Raw genomic sequence first — 20,247 nt, forward strand, 5'->3', positions numbered from 1 at the left:
ACTTGAAGGATCCTTTCATGAGTGTCTTTGAACAGGTAGCACTGGACACGTTTTAGCACCTAGCTACTCAACACAGGCTGCCTGTCACCGGGAGGGTGTCATGCTGACCTGTGTCTAAGCCGAGAGCGTGAACTGTGCCAGTTTGGGCGTTGCGTGCCCTGTGCACGATCACCGTGCTCCTGTTTTGTTATCCCTTCTTCTGAAAATAGAGAAGATAGGACCCAGTGGTGGGCAGTCTTGAGAATGCTGAACAATTTGTGATTAGATTGCAGACCCTTTTTTACTTGCCAGTATGAACTTACATTTTTTGATTATAGCAGTTCTGTGATTTTGGATTAAATCAGGTTTTATTCGGGATCAGGTTCTCACAAGAAACTGCATAAATAATTTTCTTTTGGAGGAACTGTTTCTAAAACGTAAGTGACTTTTGTAAATTTACTTTGTCAATTTCTAATGTTGTGGGATGGGCAATTTATAAAAACAATCCTTTTTTAAAAAATTCTGACCCAAGGATATTTTTCCATTGACCTTCAGATAGGGTAGAAAGGAGGGAGGCAGGGGGGAGGGGAGGAGATACATCAATGTGAGAGAGACACTCGGATTGGTTCCCTCCTGCATGACTCTGATCAGGGGCGGGGATCGAACTGCAACTGTTACTTGCCCTTGACTGGAATAGAACCCGAGACTCTGGTCCACAGGCTGGTGCTCTAACCATTGAACAAACAGCCAGGGCAAAGCAATTGTATTTTTAATGTCTTTTGTATTAACATCTTTAAGGGGATTAGTAGCTGCCTTGCATGAATAAGGACCATTTACGGATCTTGTTGTTGCACGTGGTATTATTCCTTTTTCATAAATGAGGCACATATGACTTCGAATGGATCTGCTTTATTTCCAGGGAAAAGCTGAGCTTCACATTTTGGGGAGGAATAGCAGAATGGTTTACTTTCTTTTTGCCCTCCGCCCCCCCCCATTACAGAGTACTACTTTTAAAAGATGGAAAAATGCTTGATGCAGAAAGTAAAAGGCTAAAAATCCTCTGAAATCTCACTCAGCGATGGTGTCTGGTATATGTATTTCTAAATAAAGTTTCGAAATGCTGTCATATTACAGTATTCCTCTGCAACTTGTTTTTTTGTTTTTTTGTTTTCTTTTGCTTAATATATCTTAGCCATTTTCTACATGTTTCCATTATCCATATTTAGATAGTGTTGCACAGTATTCCTCTGTTTGGACATACTGTCATTTAATCAGATGTTTGATTCAGACCTGTTTGGGTTGATTCCAATATTTAACTGTGACAAATGATGTTGCAAAGAATGTTCTCTTACGGCTATATCTTTGTGAAAGTATTTCTTCAAGGTAAATTCCTAGGAGTAAAATCGGAGAGTCAAAGACTCAGGGCTGCTTTTCTGGTAATAGAAGGAAAACAGTAAAATCCCAAGAAGTCAGCTTGGGCTGGTCTTCTGCTATTTATTTATTTAATTATTATTAATTTTTTTTAAAGTTCAGCTTTTTATTGAATGTGTTACAAAAGAGGTTTAGCCAAAATGACCAAAGCCCATGTCATCATTAGACTCTTCAGATTCTTCTTTCTTTGCTTCGACTTTCCTGTCCTCAGCTGAGGCAGCCGCGGTGGAGAGGGCAGGGCCTCCGCTGGGGCAAGTCCACCGGCCCTGCGTCGCAGGTGAGCGCTCAGTGTGGACTCCAGCGGCTTTAGTGAGGGCATTGCTCTTGTCCTGCATCACCATCACTTCACCCTTGTGCAGGATGAGGGCTGCGAGAACAGGTGAGCTCCGTGCTGGAGGCCAGTGTGAGCGAGCGCTGGGAGCCGGAGGAAGCGAGGGCCTCACCCCAGGGCGGCCTGAGCACCTCACGGGCAGCTGGGGAAAGGGCCGGTCTGCTTCTTACAAAATGCAACTTTAAGTAAACTGCAGTTTGAGGGGCAAAACCTCTCAGGATTAATTTTTGTTTGGAAATTCAATTTTCTGTCATCTAACTTTCTCATTTAGTCTTTGATCTGCAGTTAAAAAATGCAAAGTGAGCCCTGGCCGGTTTGGCTCAGCGGTTGGAGCGTCGGCCTGCGGTCCCGAGAGACCCGGGTTCGGTTCCCGCTAAGGGCACGTGCCTGGGTTGCATTTTGTCCCTGGCCCTGGTTGGTCGTGCGGGTGGCAGCCACTCGATGTGTACCTTTCACGTCGATGTTTCTCTCTCTTCCTCTCTCCCCCTCCCACTCTACCTGAACAAAAAAAAAAAAAAAAAGCAAAGTGAGTTTTACAATTTTTAAAATTTGCTTGCATTTTATAATAGGTGATTAATAAAATGATAAAGTCTATTTGGTATGAACATTATTTCTTCCTGTTTTACAATCTGTACTGTATGCTAACATTAGTTAGGGAACTTCCTGGAGCTTGTTCTTTGTCTTTGAGTTCTTTTTGATTCTATGGTCGGAATGATGGCTAAATTGAAGTCTAGAAAGTAGATAATGTCCATTGGTCAGAAATTTCTTGAACAGTGTTCTGTGCAAAGTGCTCAGCAAAGTGAGAAAGTTTCTGACCTCAGGCAGCTAGGGATTTGATTGGAGTTATAGGACACTCCTCAGAGGGTGAAAGTAATGGAAGGCAGTACAGGGTCATTAAAACGCTGTAATAATCCCCTACCCTAAACTTCAAGTAGAGTCATTTTTAATAGTCACAGAGTGACTCCCCATGATAATTAGTATCAAATTGTATACTTAAATGTTACCAGTATTACCCTTTTAAGGTACATGACAGAGAAGAAGTTTTCTGTGATCATTGGAACCGTTCTTCTTTTCCATAGTTTGGAGCTCAGTAGGTGTGTTTGAAAGCCACTGACCTAAAGATATGGAACTTACTTATCCCTTCTTTGAATCCACACTGAATTAAAAAATTAAAAAGGAAAACGGCTTCATTTTTTTCTGACTAGAGAAACGAGAGGTTCTTTTTGTTAAACATTCAGGTAATGTGAAGCATTTGAAGACATAGAAAGTTCCCTGTGAGCGTTCTACCAGAGAGAACTGGTTAACAAGGTACCCAGGAATGTCTAGAACTTTGCATACTTGTTCCGGAAATACTTGTTAACAGCATTGAGCACTCTTTTATACGTGTTCTGCGTGGTCACGTTATTTATCACGATGCTTGATGGACAAGCTCAGGCCCTTCGGGTGTCCTGTTGCACATGGAAAGGCTGATTCCTGCGCTCACTCTGGATACCAGAGCCCCCCCAGCAGTGGGGGTTGTTCTCAGGTCTCCATGAAGCCTGGAAAGAGGATCCAGAACTGACTTGGGGAGTGAACACCCACACCACACCCTCTTTGTTCTCCAGACGCAGTGCAGTCATTAGGGTTCAGCTTGTTTCTTGTTCTTTTGCAGCTTCTATTTTTCTGGTTTGCTGTTGACATTCCCATACTTAATTATATATTTAAGAAATAATAAAGAGTGTATTTTTTGAAGAATGGTTTTTGGAAGGGATTTATTTTTTCCCCTCTCTTTTTGACAATGAATGAGATTCCTTGTGAAGGCTCTGGATCTAGGTTATTGCAGGGTTTGCCTTCTCTAAGCTGGAACTGTCCAACTGTTATGCTATTTCAAACCTGGCCTAGCTTTCACTTTCAAGCTCCAGAGATAATTTATAGCTGTAGGGTGTCAGGAGTGGGTTTGAATTGGGCCTGCACAATGTAACATGGAATTTTGCAAAGATTGTTAAAATTACTACTTCAGCATTCAAATGACTAAGTACAGTAAACTTCTGACTCAGTTCATTTATTTGAGTATTTATTGACCGAGTGCTTCATGTCGAACACTAAAATAGTGAAAAGGCCCAGCATATGTTCAGAGCTGGTTTGGCTTTTAAAAAAATTATAGGCTTGAATATAGCTAGCTAAATGGTCTTTAGCAGAATCGGCAGTAAATGGATCCCTAAGGACGCCGAATCAGCCTCTTATTTTTAAAGGTATTACAGAGGTATTGTTATCTCCCAGTGTTCAGTTGATCTAGAAAAAGGACACTTCTCAGTTGTGTAAATTCTTGTTTTTACATATTCTTTTCCTAATCGGGGGAAGTGATATTCCTACTCTTTTATCTCTGGCTTAGCGTACAGGGACCTTAAATCAGAATATTTTGTTCAATTTGCAGTAGCCTTCATACGTTTAGTTTGTTCTGTGTTTAAATCTCTCTTAGCTTAAAACCATGTAAAAAGAAGTGATTGGATTTTATTAATACAATGTTTTCATAAAAATAGCCCCCTAAGACTGTGACTCTTTTCCAACCAGAAGGATGTAATTTTTATCCCTCTGAACCCAAAACTTTACCATTAGCAGATGTTTTCCAACACTGGCCACAAGGAAACATGTCTCAACGAACTCAGAATTATACAGAAGATTAAACTATGATTTGATTACAACAATTGACTCTCTGGCTCTATTAATAGCTAATGACTTATACTTTCCTGGCCTGTGAGGTGTGCTTCACTGTGTTTTAGAGCTTTTAGGTGTGATCATTATTGTTCCCAGAGACAAGCTTCTTTCTTTTCATTTATGGTTCAATTTTTATACTTAATGTTTCTTCCTCCCCTGTTTAATTGGGGGAGCAGAGGAAGGGAGGTTTACCAAGTATACTTAGGCTTGAAACCCCAGACCTCTTGATGCCTTCCTGAGCTTGCTGTAGAATGTATTAAAATCCTGGTATGCCTATAGGAGGGATAATGCCTAGAAACGTACAGTGTTACCTTGAGGAATGTTCTCTCTCTCTCTCTCTCTCTCTCTCTCTCTCTCTCTCTCTCTATATATATATATATATATATATGCATCATTTCAACATAGGCAATATGATAGAATTACCAGGACCATGGTATAGGGTGGTACTTTATTTATTTATTTTTTATCCTCACCTGAGGACATTTTTGCATTTATCTTCAGATAGAGCGAGAGGGAGGGAGAGAGAGGGAGAAACATCAGTGTTAGAGAGACACATCGACTTGTTGCCACCCACATGACCCCAACCGGGGCTGGGGACAAACTGCAACCGAGGTACGCGCCCTAAGTGGGAACCGAACCTGGAGCTCTCTGGTCCGCGGGCCGGCACTCTAACTGCTGAGCCAAACCGGCCAGGGCTGGGTGGTACTTTATAATGTTACAGATTTTAAGGACTGAATTAGGAATTAGCATTAAGAATTCTGGTTAACTCTGTGCTTTAAGTCTTAATTAATGCATTGGAACTATAATCCTTAAATCAGGCTATATCGAAATGTGTTGTGAGACTAGATGAAAGTCTATGTGAAAGTGATTTGAAATACTTTGATATATTCTTTAAGACAGTCTTGTCCTTTTTAAATTCAGAGTCCTAGGCTTGTCCTAAGAATGAGCTTTATTTCCACTCTGGGCATGAGAATGGGTCCTAGTGGGTACATCCCTACATTGGTCAGTTTGGGGCCCAAGCTTCCTTTACAGGGAGGCCTTGGGTTACCTTTAGGCCCTGTGGGCTGGGGTCGGAGCCTTCTGGAAGCTTGCTTCTTCTCCACCTTAGTTGTTTGTGGTGGAGGAAAGGTCTGACTCCTGTCTCCTGCTGTGCCTGCACGGTCGCCTGGAGTTGTGTCACCTTGTGACCGAGGTCCTCCCTCCTGGAGCTCTCGGGCTCAGCCTAACAACTCTGACAGGCGGTGTTTGCACCTGGCAGGTGGGCCTGCTCATGTCACCTGCCTCCCTTGGTTTCTCAGGGTTAAATGAGATGATACTTGTAAAGAATTTACTAGTTGAACTCACTGAAAACTATGGTTTATTAATTTTTTTAAAAAACATGAATGCTTTCACAAAACATATGGTTCTTTAATGAGTTGTGAATTATGACATCAACCATTTTATTTTACAAACCAAAGCTAGCTGACTTATACCCTATTTCTCCCCCCCTTCGTTTTGGCTACAGTGAACTTGAAAACTGCTATTTTCTTGGGCTTGAGTGATTATTGATGTTTATTTGGGGAGTTTTTATGGAATTCAGAAAAATTAAGGATTTTTACCAGCTATACCTGAGGCAGTTTAGGGGGCCCCTTTTGGAGGGTGGGAGGCGGGGTTGGGATGCTAGAGGAAGAAAGTGTGTTGAGATTTCTGTTTCTGGATCATTTCCCCAGGCTCATTAAATAGCCTCTTCAGACCCAAGACAGGTATTGGGGGCAGATCTCAGAATTGTCTCAGGATGAAGGAAATACTCTGTTCTATTCTAGAATAGTCTATTCTGGACTATTCTGTTCCTTGTGCTTTAGGTCTTATTGATATAGATGATTGAGGATCCCTCCCCCGGCCCCAGCGTAGTTCGGGTGGAACTGTTTCAGACTCTGCTAAGGTGCCGTGGTCTGGTTGTGTTCGGGCGTGTTGGGCACTGATGAAACAATGAAAGGTTTTATTATATTGAGAGTTTATTTCTTTTGCAAAAATGTTACAGCACATTAACTGCTATAATTACCATAAATAATTAAAACAAAAGTGTGATCATCAGAATAATTAAAGTGTGTTAGGTGGTAATGTTAGCTTCTGTTTCTTTCATTGCTTTGTCCTATGAACTTCCAGTTAACAGTTACACAGTTTTTGTCCATTTAGGCCTTTGATAAGGCTTTAGGGATAAACTAGCTGGGGGCAGTTGGGGTGGGTGGATGCTTCTCATATGGGATGGAATATATGTTAAAGGTAGAATCCCAGCTATAATAACATCACCAGTGTCAGCATAATTTAAAAACCAGGGATGAATGACCTAGGTCAGAGAGATTGGAAATAATGTGCAATTTTGGAAGAATAAGCTTGTAATAATATCAAAACTATTAAGAATTAGTGCCCCAACTGTTGGTTGGAGCGTTAGCCCATGCACCAAAAGAGTTGTGGGTTTGATTCCCAGTCAGGGCACATGCCTGGGTTGCAAGTTCGATCCCTGGAGGCAGCTAATCTATGTCAGTTGCGCGCCCCCCCCCCCCCCCCCCCCCCGCCCAAATCAGTAAATGTTTCCTCAGATGAGGATTGGGGGAAAAAAAAAAAAAAGAGCAATGCATTTTTTAGGGGGTATGGATTATACTTTAAAGTCAAGTTAGTGAACAAATTGCTATCTGATTTTCAGAAGCTGGGAATTTAACCAGAATTTATACTGAGAGTGAACTTCAGTTACAAAAATATGGTATGAAGTGCATACAAGTTTACATCCTGTAGAACATAGGCTGTTTCTTTTGTGGAGTGTGTGTTAAAATAGAAGCGTGTGACTTTGTTACACAGAGTACAGCAGACCTGCTCTTCACTTGTGTGGTGTGCGTTGTCCTGGTTTACCTGGCATTTATTTCACAAATGAATAGTCACTTTATCACACTGCATGTTTACTTTCATTTTTAATTTCTCTGTTTTAGTAAAATACTACTTATTTAAGCAGTGTTTCTTTCAAAGGTTATAAAATAATTTATAATTGCATTAAGATATTAATAATCAAGCCAAGCAGTAAATTAGCCATATGAAAACTAGTTAAAACAATGAGATCATCAAAACAGTCCATCATTTCGACTGGAGCCCTAAATCTGGGGTGTATATATGCGTGTGCTGTTTACAGTCCCACAACTAGAGATGGGAATATAGAATCTGTTGGTTTATATAAGAGAAATGAGCTCTGGAATATGGGAACCAGCTGGTTACTCTTAGGCGTGGATCCTTAGAGATGCTTAGAGCACTTTTATGAAAAAGACATGTTGAAACTACTGTGAAAATAGCGACTGTAGTGGTTTGTTCTGTAGTATCAGATTTATAAGGAAAACTTTTGCTTATGTTTATTATTTTCACGTATTGTAATTATAACTGTTCATGTAAACTGGTTGTAGATGGTGCATAAGATGGTGATTCTGGGCCTCAGTTTCCTTGTAGTGTTGTTAGGAGGATTAAGTGTGTTCTTATGTGCATTGAGTTCTTAGAACAGTGCCTGGCACAGGGTGAACACTCAGTATGTGTTGCCTAATATTAACCCAAATGAACTTACTGCATATAGAAAGATGTGTGTATGCTTAAACAGATACATTTAACTGTGTGAATGCGTAGAACCACATATACACGTGTACATGATGATCATACAACCTGCACTTTTCAGGACACATTGAATGATGATGCAATATAAACAGTTGTAATGCCCTACTGTACACATGCTGGTTTTAGCATGTTATATATATTAACTCATTTGACTTCATAGCAGTTCTGTGAGGTATATGCTGCTGTGTCATTTAACTGATGATGAAGGCACAGGGAGGTAGGGAACTCCCCCAGTCCTTGCACTGGAGAGCCTGGGACTGAGCCCGGGACCGAGCCCGGGCAGTGCTGCCACCCCCTGCACTGTGGAGCTGTGCTGCCGGCCTGGCCTTAAAGTGCATTGGAGCTAGTTTGGATGAGCGTGCGCACATCTGGCTGACTCGTACAGCTGTGTGTGAATGATGTGTATATCATATATATCATAGCCCATTTATTGCTTTGTGTGTGTGTTCTCATGGAAATGTCAGCTTTTAAGAACCCCCATTGCTTAAAAACACATTGCTTTGCTTAATTGTAAAATGTGTCAATCATTTTGTTGAGACTATAGCATAAATATAAGGGGAAGATACTTGGGGGGACAGCTAGAAAAATAATTGACGCAGTTCCTAAACCGAACAGTCGAGGGCTTGAAGTACTGGGATGTAAGGTTAGGCCGGGGTCTCTGACTTCTCTGACTTCCTCCAGGCTGGAAAGGCCCTGAAAGGCTGTGTTTGAACTGAATGGTGGCCTGGGGCGGCCGCTCTTATCGAAGGTGGAACATGTTCCCGCTTTGGTCTTGCTTGAAGTATCACAACAACTAGAACATCAGCTGAGTATGATTTGTACGGTTTGCTTAAATGCTTTTAAATCACTAATTTCACCTGAATCTCATAGTAGTCCTGTTAAATAGTGCTGAGAGTATCACCATTTTCAGACGAGGACATTGAGGCTTAGGTTAAGTAACATTCCCAGAGTTCTAGAGTTTTGAAGTGTCGAAGCTGAACCTAGGTTTTCTGAGGACAAAACCATGTTCTCTCTTTCTGTTACCCAGTTTCAGGGGAGGCGGAACCCTCCTCCCCTCCCCGTGTAGAGGCAGTATGTAGCCCTGTGAAGCTCAAATGCCAGGCATAAGCCGCTTGAAATTAAAGGACAGGTGGCCCAGTGGGTAGAAGCAGGGGCCCTGGGGTGGCCTTGGCTGGGGTCCAGACTTCTGGTGTGGGGGTTCCGCCAGGCCCTCCTGCTCAGGAGCATCGTGGTTTGTTTGCTTCTGTGGGCTGTCAGCATGAAGGAGGGCTTTTTCCTGAAATTTCTACTTGAACTAGGAATTCCAAGCGGAGTTAGTTGGGAGAGGGGCTAAAAAGCCCTGACAAAGGTCTGGTCACCTGTTCTGGAGCTGCTTTTGTTTCATCGTTTCTCTTTGGTTTGAAGAGGAAGAGGCAAAGAGCTTTCTCTTCCTTGGCCAGTTCAGGAGTCGGTTTTGCGTTTAACATAAATGAACCAGAGTCTCATGTGCGCCTTTCCTGTTATCCTTTAAACTTTTGGCCTTCAACCTGATGTGATGATGTGCTGCAGCGTGGCTCTGGCACTGATGCCATTGGCATGGCCACCCATTGCGGGCCATGAAGGGACAAGAACGGGACGCCTCCTTGCCTCAAGAGTTACTATTCATTGTTTGGTGACTTACGTAATATTTAGATTTTAGTGTTTTTTATTTTCCTTTAAACATTCCAGTGTTTACTGGCATGCTGTAGTACAAATGTGAAAAGGAAACTGTTAAAAATTTATTTTATAGTTTATACACCAGCATTTTATACGAAGCCGTGTGTATGGCAGCTTTTCCATTTGTGTTAACTGGTACTAAAGCTTTTCTAGATTAAAAACTGTAGGTTGCAAAACATGTGGTTTATTGCATGTGCAGTTATTTCTTTATCACTGAGTTGTCCTTCCAAGCCTGGTCTCAATGTGCTTGAAAATTGCCATCTGCTCCCTGAGTTTGGAGAGGGCACGGAGAGACTGAGGTGGAAAGCTGTCACTTCTAATATTTTCATTCCGACTTTCACACCCTTCTTATCTGGTTACCTAATAGCATGCAGCAGGCGTTGTCTCAGCCATTTGGTGTTATCCTAGTTTTTAAACGGGGTGGCACAGGGAAATCTTTTAATTTTTAAGAGCTGGGACACAGTACTGTTGAAAATTTGAGAATCTGATAAACCATGAAAGCATTTAGAATGTAACCTCCCAGCTCAGTCAGTTAGTGGCTAAGTCCATTGCATAAGTGAGATGAATATGAATAAAAGCACCTATACTTACGTATACACTTTCTGATGTAGAATTTGCTCTCCTACAGATTTTTAATGCTATAGTCTCAAATTTCATTTTCTGAACCTTGAATAGTGTAGATTTAACGATTTAATGGTGTTTTACAATATTGATGTTCAGAATTTATTATAGATAATATCGGAAGGATTTTGGATTGCTTACATAATTTATTTTTTAATATCTTTTCTTTTTAATCTCAAAAATTGATCTATTTTGATTTTGATTGGAATGAGTGGCCACAATAGGATATGGATGTGAAACATGACGGAAACCTGTTATTGTGAACTGCCAATAATTTCTAATAGTCAGGAAAAAGAAGACCATTGAAAAGTGGGATTTATGCCAATAAAAAGGTAGTAAGATGAAATGATAGTATTACTGCAGTCTAGAGCTGTAAATTTTGATCTTCCTACAAGTTAATTATCTCACATCTATACCAAGCTGAAGACAGTAGTTTTACCCTTTCATTTACTTGGGAATGACTATAAGAGAAAAAAAATTTTCAGTCTTCAGTTGGCAAATGATGGTTTTAACTTCCTTTTAATAGAGTCTTCAGTAATTCCCACAAAAGGTATTTAGTTAGAATGTCAATAATTGATGTTTGAGGAACAGCATTCTATACTTCTCATAATAAAACAGAGAACTTAACATAGAAATCTTTTTTTTTTTTTTTTTTTTCCTTTCTAATTTCTAGCCTGTGACAATCTGAGTATCTTTAGAAAAAACCTTTGGTCCATTCATGTACCGGCCCCTCCCTTGTGCCAGGATATTTGCCTTTTATGCAGCTGATGTTTTATAATTTCTCTAAAGTAGCACAAACTTGTTTTGGGCCTCAGAGAACAGCTGGAGAGCCAGAGAGCAGGTACCAATAACCTTACACGGTGTGATTAGTATAATAGAGATATATACACAAGAGCAATGGGGATTCGGGTGAAGGGGATATTGAAGGGTCCAGTGCTAAGTGGAGGAAACACCTGCACTGAGTTTTTGTGAGAATAACAGGAGTGTGTCTCTCATATTCTAATGGAAACAGTGTATCCAGTGTTTTATAACCCTAAACTTGTATGTTGATGAAGAGTAATCTGATTCTCATAGGGCTAAAGATGTTGGAAAATGGGATAGAAGTTTGGATGGTCATAAGGGCAGAACCCTCATGAATGAGATTAGTGTCCTTTATGAAAAAGCTCCCCTGCCCTTCTACCATGTGAGGGCACAGTGAGGAGACCGTGAGCCAGGAAGTGGCCTCTCACCAATTTCCAAATCTGCGGGTGCCTTGATCTTGGTCTTCCAGCCTCCAGAACTGTGAGATTCAGTTCTGTTGTTTGTAAGACACGACACCTGGTTTACGGCGTCGCTGTGGTCGTCTGAGGGAGCTAAGGCAGGCTGCTGAGACTGGATAGAAGGTGAGCTGGGTAGGGCCTGGAGGTCCACCGGACTGGGGTGAGGAAGCTGCGGACGGGGGAGCACGAGAGTCTGGGTAACCCCAGATCTCCCGGTTTGGAATGAAATAGAAGATTTGGGGCCCATTCACCAAGCGTCTGAATGTAGAAGGAGCCCCGTTTTGAGGGGGAGGCCGACGAGTTTGATTTTGGATATATTGGGTTTCAGGTGATTATGTCGGTTGTGTATGTTTGAGGATAGTAGAGAGAGTATTTTGTATTTCTTTTTTCCTTTAAGAATTTTAATCCCGCCCTGGCCAGTTTGGCTCAGCGGTTAGAGGGTCTGCCTGCGGTCCGGAGAGACCCGGGTTCGGTTCCCGCTAAGGGCACGTACTTCGGTTGCAGTTTGTCCCCAGCCCTGGTTGGTTGTGCGGGTGGCAGCCACTCGATGTGTCCCTTCACGTCGATGTTTCTCTCTCTCTCTCTGTTCCTCTCTCTCCCTCCCACTCTATCTGTACAAAAAATGGAAAAGTATCCTCGGGTGAGGATAAAAAAAAAAAAAAAAAAAAGAATTTTAATCCCACTTTGTTCTCATAAATTTTCTTGTGAAATATAGAGTAGTTGTCTTTATTTACAGATGGAGAAATTGAAGCAATTAAAGTGTTGAGTGATGTACCAAGAGTATAAAACAGGAAGTGGAACTAGTTTATGAATACCGCGGTTCTGTATTCTAATTAGATAGAGTAATCGCCAAAAATGTTTCCAGTTGTTGAATGGACAAGTAAATTGTTCTGATCTCCGCGATGCCACACGCAGCTCCTGGGCGTTTGGGCGGAGTCCTGGCTTTTCTGTCCTAAGACCGGGCACGCCGAGGGAGGTCTCCGACGCTTCGTCCTTTCTGGCTCGAACATTCTGTTTCCAGACTTGCAGTGCCATCGACCTGAGATTGTTCTTTTAAGTAAGAAAAAATGTTCACCCCTTAACAGATGATCTGTTGTTGTTTTTCTATTTTTTCTTCAAATAGAGAATGGAAAAATTGTCTGTAGAACATAGTAGGCTAGGAATGGCTTGTGAGAACTAGTTATTTTTAAAAAAGTAATCTTCTCCCTCATAGCGAAGCCTCATGTATTTAAAGTACTTGAACCAGGCTGTAGGGTATACTGGGAATTAAAGTTTTTCAGTTCTTTGTGTTGTGAAGATTAATAATCTGGCAGCCCTCGTAGGGAGAGGAGGAGAGGACCTCTGACAGATTGTTGTCTGTTCTGTGGGAAGTATGTTTGAGCAGGGAGATACCCTCAATGCCTCCCATAGGCTTTTAGCTTGATCTGAGTAACAGTGATATGTAAAGTATGGCTCTCAAATTTTTTTGGTTTATGATACTGTAATTCTTTCCCACTAGTGACCTTAATCTTTCTGTTAGCCTAGTTTTACAAAAGCTTTTATTTGTATCAAGGTTATAGATGTAAATGGTTTATAAAGTCAATGGTTTTACAAGATCTGCCATCAGAAACCGTAGTCACTGCCCTGCCTCCCCTAGAGTAGCCACTTTGACCTCCCTTTTTAGCTGGTTCTCTAGGATACCGCTAATTTTCTTTAAAAAAAAAAGATTTCAATTGATTTTTAGAGGAAGGGAGAGGGAGAGAGAAAGAGAAACACTGATGTGAGAATGAAACATTAGTCTGTTGCCTCCTGCATGCCCCCTACCAGGGATCGAACCTGCAACTTCTGGGTGCACAGGATGACATCCAACCACCTGAACCACACCGACCCGTGCCAGATGCCTCCCTAGTTTTGAATTTGTATTGCTACTTTCGGTTTGGGTTTGACTGTTGGTTTCCTCCAGAAGATGACGATTTCATTCTCTCTTCACACCCTGTCCTCACCACAAGCATGAATCCTTCATATCCGCTCGTCCTCCCACTATAGACTTGTTGTGATTTCTGGTGTGACCACTGTTGTACTTACGTTACTGAGGCTGGGGACTCTTTAGAAATGAGCCATGTGCCAGAGGGCTCCTTTCTTTTCCTAGGCAGCTCTTTGTTTTCCTTGAAGTTACTAATTGTTTTTTCCTTTTATTTTCTATATGAACTCATTACTCACAGCATTTTAGATATTTTTATTGGTTATAATATTCTTTTATAAGATGTTCACATTCAACAACATATCATCGATTGCGCCTCCTAGAGGTGCCTGCTGGAGCCTCTGCCTCTCCGGTCATTCCCTCAGTACCTGATGCCGCCTGTTCCTGGGGAGTTCTCTCTACAGTCATCTTGGAGTTGCACTCCGCCTCTTTGCTGTTTGGGATTGGATCATTGGTTTCCTGGATTCTGTGTCTGTCTTGTTTGGGTGTAGCCCATCCTCCAGTGGCTTTCTCAGGAATGGTGTAGGGAAGTAAAATGTTAAGATCTCGCATGTCTTAAAATGTCTACTCTCATACATGACTTAAAGATTGGGAATAGAATTCTGGAAATCATTTGCCTTCAGAATTAATAAAACTTAAATTTATTGGGATAACATTGGTTAATAATATTATGTAAGTTTCAGGGCCTTCAGATTTTGATGCAGCTGCTGTCCTGGAGCCACCAGTGTTGCTGTGCTGAGGTCTGAAGCCATTCTTCCTGCTTTCTGATGCTTTGCCTGTGACCTCTCCAGGTGCTTGCTACACTTCTGTCTGTAGGGCCTTCTTTTCCCAGTGTCCTCATGTTTTATCTAGGTCCCTTTTATCCACTTCGCTGTGCATTCTTTCAGTCATGGAAAATGGCTTGCATTATCTCCTTGATGTCCCGTCCCCCTCAGTTTTACTCTTCTCCGTTTCTAGAACTTCTGTCATCTGATTCTGGACTTATTAGACTTCTGACTTTCTTATATTTTCTGTTTTCTATGTTGTTTTCTTTTTGTTCCCATTTCTGGGAGATTGCTTCAGTCTATTACATTTGTAACTTCCAAAGTTCTTTCAAATCCTCCCAAAGTCCCTCCTTCCCTCCTCTTCCATCCCTCTCCTTCCTCTTTTTTTTAATCCTCACCTGAGGATATTTTTGTATCATCAGATAGAATGGAAGGAAGGGAGAGAGAGAAACATGAATGTGAGAGAGACACATTGACCGGTTGTCTCCTGCATGACCCGACCAAGGCCGGGGCAGAACCACAACCAAGGTACGTTCCCTTGACCGGAACCTAACCTTCGATTCATTGGTCTGTGGGCTGATGCTCCAGTCCTGAGCCAAACCAGCCAGGGCTTTTTCCTTTTTTTTTTTTTTTGGTATGTGCCCCTAGCGGGAACCGAACCTGGGACTCTCTGGTCCGCAGGCCGTCGCTCCAACTGCTGAGCCAAACCGGCCAGGGCAGGGCTTTTTTCCTTTTTAAAATTCTTTTCTGTTGTAATATAGTTCTGTTTTTGTTTCGGGGTAGATTATTATTATTATTTTTTTTATCTCTTTGCGATATTGATTTACATCATCTCATTGTCTTCTCATTTGTCCTTTTCTGCTTGTTTTGGTCTGTTTTCATGTTGCAGGCTTTTCTCAGCTACCAGTCATCCTTGGTTGTCCGGATGCCTTGGCAGGGCTTGCTGACCATAAGAGGGGCACCAGGGTGGGCTGTTTAGGGGAATTTCGGACACCCCACCCCTACCCGAGTAATGTCTAGATCTTTGCTACTGGGCCGGCCCCTGCTGTGCGGGAAAGCGGTGTAGGCAGGGCTGCGGGGCTGCGGGGCTCCCAGCATTGAGCAGACGTTGCTGCAGCAGTGATCCTGGAGGAACCGTCCCTCAGGTGGGAGCCAGTCTCTGCCAGGTTGAGGGAAGTGCTGCTACCGGAGCTTCCTGGTCCACTTTTCACCATCCTGTCTTGTTTGGGGCTCATGTACACCTACCCACCACCTCTCCTCTGGGAGGTGCCTGGTTCCACCTTTTAAAAATTCTGTCTTGTCAGCTGTGTTGGCTAAGTTGGTAACTACTGGTCCATCTGTGTCTAGCATGCGGTATTTTGTTGCTGCTGTTTTCCTGTGCTTCGGGGATTGTTGTAAACAAACAAAAATCAAATGGAAAGGACACTTTATTGCCATTTTGTTTTTAAGAGGGAATGATACTAGATGTAAGCGTTGACTCGGCCATGTTTATCGAGAGTTTCTCTTTAGGATGCAAATATGTAAGTCATAAAATTAAACAATTTGGCTATATTTACATTTGTATGTCTGACTCATGTGCTATTTTAGAAATACCTTTGTAATTTATGTGAATATGTACATGACTGTGGGTTATAGTCTGCCCAATACATGAACAGAATTGTCAGACATTAAAATGTAATTAATAGCTATGAGAACAGTCTTCACCATGTGATTTTCCAAGTGGTTTAGACTGTTCGAAAGTTGAAAACAGTGGATTACGTAAGCATTGTGGAAGCCGGTTCATTTAAATGTGATTCAGTGCATTTTACTTTCTACAGACATCTGAAAATGACTTGTGACCAGTCTCTCTCTGTACCTGGCCTGGCACAGTGCTGACTTGTTACAATGGCGCTTGTTTCAGAAGTAGTTTCCTTTGGAAGCATGCGTGTTTGCATGGAGGTGTGGGTGACTGCACATGTAAGTCATGCACTGTGGCACTCTCGCTGTGTGTCCCCTGCTCCCAGGGTACAGCCTGCCCTCAGCCAAGGGGGCCATGCGAGGCCACACCCTGCCTTGAGCCTCCGAGCACCTTCCTGTGCATGCCTGTGGCCAGCTCGCGGGGACGGTCTGCAACACCCTTATTTTCTGCGACCTCTTTTCTGCCAGTTACTGATGGACAGCTTTGACTCTTTTTTTTTTTTAAATTCTCACCCAAGGATATTTTTCCACTTGTCTTCAGATAGAGTGTGGGGGAGGGAGGGAGGGAGGGAGGGAGAAAGAGAGAGAGAGAGAGAGAGAGACAGACAGACACACACACGTCGATGCGAGAAATCTCACAGGACCCTGACCAGGGCCAGGGACCGAACCCCAACCGAGGTACATGCCCTTGACTAGAATCGAACCCACGACTCTTGGGTCTGCAGGCTAACGCTCCAGCTGTCGAGCCAAACCATCCAGCTTTGATTCTTGATGGCCAACCAAAGGTGTACAAACATTTGTGTACCCACGAAGGAGATTATCTTGCTGGATGTTGAAATGCAAGTTTAGGGGGGTGTGAGGAGCGTTCAAGGAGACGTTTGTGGAAGCACAGCAGGCGGGTGGGGACCGGTGGGAACCTGTGCTGTCCCTGTGCAGCAGGCCCCAGGGGGCATTGTCAGCGGGAAGCACAGCCCTGGAGAGAGGCCTCACTGCCCAGGGACCGGAAGAGTGTGGAAGAGGGTTAGCTGGCTGGGAACCCGTTTTCACGGGCCTGCACCTGGACGGGGCGAGGGGTGAGCACTGCTTGCTGTGGAACCACATCTAGCTATTTTACTGCAGTGTTTGATTCTTTGACCCGAAGATGTTCAACCTTTTTCGTCTCCTGGCACACACAAACTGACTACTAAAATTCTGTGGCACACCAAAAATACAATTTTTGCCGATCTGACAAAAAAAAATAGATGTAATTTTGATTGATTTACACACACACACACACACACACACAATAGTAATTACCTTCCCTTATTGCTCCAAAGTGACTTTTTAAAAAAATCATGTGCTTATACTTGTATATAAGGATTTCTGATACTAAGAATTAACCAATCAAATGCAACCTTATTATATGCTGTAACCAGAAAGATGCAACTCTGACCTATATATTTATGGTTCAAGACAGGGCATTCATACCCCATGGCTATTGTTGTGTTGACTGATGTCATTTTTTTAATATGACAATCTAAGGGAAAGAGGTCAGTGCCCCTGAGTAAGTAGTCAGGTATGGCATGTTTTAAACATTCTTGCGGCGCACCGGCTGAAAATCGCTCCCTTAACAGAATGTGCTAAATAGTTACTGGACGATGTCATTATCAGGATTATCTTTTCCCCCACTTTTGATTATGTGTGAAAAGTATCTGAATATATTATTTTGAAGTTTTAAAATAGTGCTTTGGAATATTTTTTTTCCTTAGATTTTGTAAATGTCTGTCTTTTCAGATAATGAATGAGAAAGAGGACTTATTTACTTTGAGTGTGGCTTTTTAAAAAGAGCATTTCATCTCAGAGATAGTTCAGCAGAGCCCTGAGTCCTCTCTACGTGCCCTTTCCTTAAATCTCACCCCATTCCTTTGAGTCCAGAACACACTTGTTCCGGGGATCAAATACTCTTGTATAAAAAGACAGATGAAGAAAACCCCTTCACTTTACTGTGGGGTGTTGCTGTTGCATTTCCAGCTCGTGACTTGCCCTACAGTCACTGGTGTTCTTCATAGGAGTGGTGGTTACAGGCACTTGAACCCGGTAGCCCTGTGTGGGAACACCGTGGCAAGCTGTGAATGGCTGGTTGTGTCAGTACCGAGCCATGAATGAATATCAGATTTTTACCTTGGATCAGTTTTCCACAGGATCTTTACTATTTGTTGGGCTATTTGGATACATTGTAACTTAAAAACACATGTATTCAATCATTCTTCTTCCTGGAGGAAATGATGTTTCTTTAGTCTTTATCAGGGAAATACTGGGTGCTTCTGTTGAATCATATAACACCAGGAAAATAATCTGATGAAGAAATGACTTTAGAAAACAAATGCTGAAAGGCTTTAAGGCAAAACAAAAGAATAAATCATATCTATACTAAAACCATAAATGGTGTGTCTTACAGGGGTGGGGAACCTCTGGCCCATGGGCTTTATAAGGCCCTTGAAATCAATACCAGCTCACATCACACACCTCACTAAATGAGCCTGACCAAATACAGCAGCTAATTTTTAAGTTGATAATATTGTATGGCCCTCGAATGATGTTATAAATACCCAAGTGGCCCTTGGCAGAAAAAAGGTTCCCCACCCCTGCGCAGTTTTTGTTAGTTTTGATATGTGGTGTATTCTGTTTTATGATTGTGAAATGCAAAGGTCTTGAAGAGGAATTCAGCAAATTTGTTATAAAAGAGGTGAGAGGCTTATGAAGAATAGTGATTGTTGGGATATCTCATTTTATTTGGGGTATCTAATTTTACGTGGTTGAGGGAAGAGACATTTGATGGTTTATAAAACATTTCTGATTTAAAACTGAATTTCATCTTTTCTTCTTGAATACATTAAATTATCTATGTTATCACTTGAAACTTCTGACTTCACTTTAATCATTGTACTGTGTGTGTACTGTATGTATTTTTTTCATAAGGAATTTAAAGATTTGAAAATCTGCATTCAAATCTATATCATAAGTGGTCACATTCTCAGATTTAATAAGTTTAGTTAGACCTGGAAAGGTGGCTCAGTTAGTTGGAGCGTCCTCCAACACACCAAAAGGTTGCAGGTTCAATTCCCGGTCAGGGTACATACCTAGGTTGTGGGTTTGATCCCCAGTTGGTATGCATATAGGGGGCAACTGATTGATGTTTCTCTCTCTCTAAAAAAAAAAAAAAAAGAAAGAAAACTAAATAAGGTTAGCTATTTTTCTTAGTGATAATTCTTGCAAAGACAAGAAACTAAAAATATTTTTTTGTATCGCATGGGTCATCTTTTTTTGGTATATTCATTTATCTTCCCTTGCCTCAGCTTCTGTCTGTAAAATGTGAATAATAGCATTTATTTGAAATCAGTACCTACATTTTTGGATGAAAAGCCTCTATCATTTAAAAATAAACATTGAGTACAGCTGTCTTATAAATATTAATGAAATTTTGTAGTCAGATTAATAAATTTTAAAGATGTTATGATGCAGAAATTTGATTTTTCTGAAAATAGGGAATTAAGGTAGAAAAGTGTCAATGGCAGTATTGACTGATGTAAGGGGAGATGTCAGGTAATAAGGGAAGACATAGATTTGTTTAGAGTGAGCTATAATGTGAATTTCTTTATATCAAACTTTATGTGCCCATTGAGATTTCTTTTTAAAAATGCATTCCTATCGGGGGAAATTGGTTCTGAGAACTAGTCATAAAATTACAGATAAGAACTTTAGACATCTATCTGTTGACAATGCATATTTAAATATCTTCTCTAATAATGTTTTAATGTTCATTGTAACGAGATGGAGTAGTTGATAGTCACAGATATCGTTGACTTCCCTGGCAAATGTTCCCTCAGCCGGGAGCAGTGGAAGTGGGCAGGGGAGGTCAGCTGCTTGGTTGTCCTGCCTTTTCCAGGGTCGTCCCGCTGCTGATGTGCTTGGGTCAGGCTCTGCTTCTCTGTCACTCTTACTTGCCCTCTTCACACCCTGGACCGCAGTGTCTTTGAAGAGGTTGGAAGGCCAGGAGCCGCAGTGCCCACTCTTGTCCTTGCTTTGTTCATGAACATGATCATCCTACGTTCTCTTGGGTGATAATAGGGGAGGCTGCAGAGAGTTCCTTGTTTCACTGGGGATTTCCATAAATCTCTGCCCCCTTTCTCCTACTTGGCTATGTATATAGTGTGGTGGCAAGCCTTGGTT

The 20,247-nt window shown here is 41.8% G+C and overlaps 1 protein-coding gene and 1 pseudogene across 7 annotated transcripts in view; one reads left to right on the plus strand and one right to left on the minus strand.

Moving 5' to 3' along the window:
- Positions 1-20,247, plus strand: part of ARID1B (AT-rich interaction domain 1B) — a 413,931-nt gene that overhangs the window by 76,787 nt on the left and 316,897 nt on the right. The window lies entirely within an intron of this gene.
- On the minus strand, positions 1,542-14,149 carry LOC118621270 (annotated as a pseudogene).

This window comes from Molossus molossus, unplaced genomic scaffold (assembly GCF_014108415.1).
Source record: "Molossus molossus isolate mMolMol1 unplaced genomic scaffold, mMolMol1.p scaffold_m16_p_8, whole genome shotgun sequence".
NCBI lineage: Eukaryota > Metazoa > Chordata > Mammalia > Chiroptera > Molossidae > Molossus > Molossus molossus.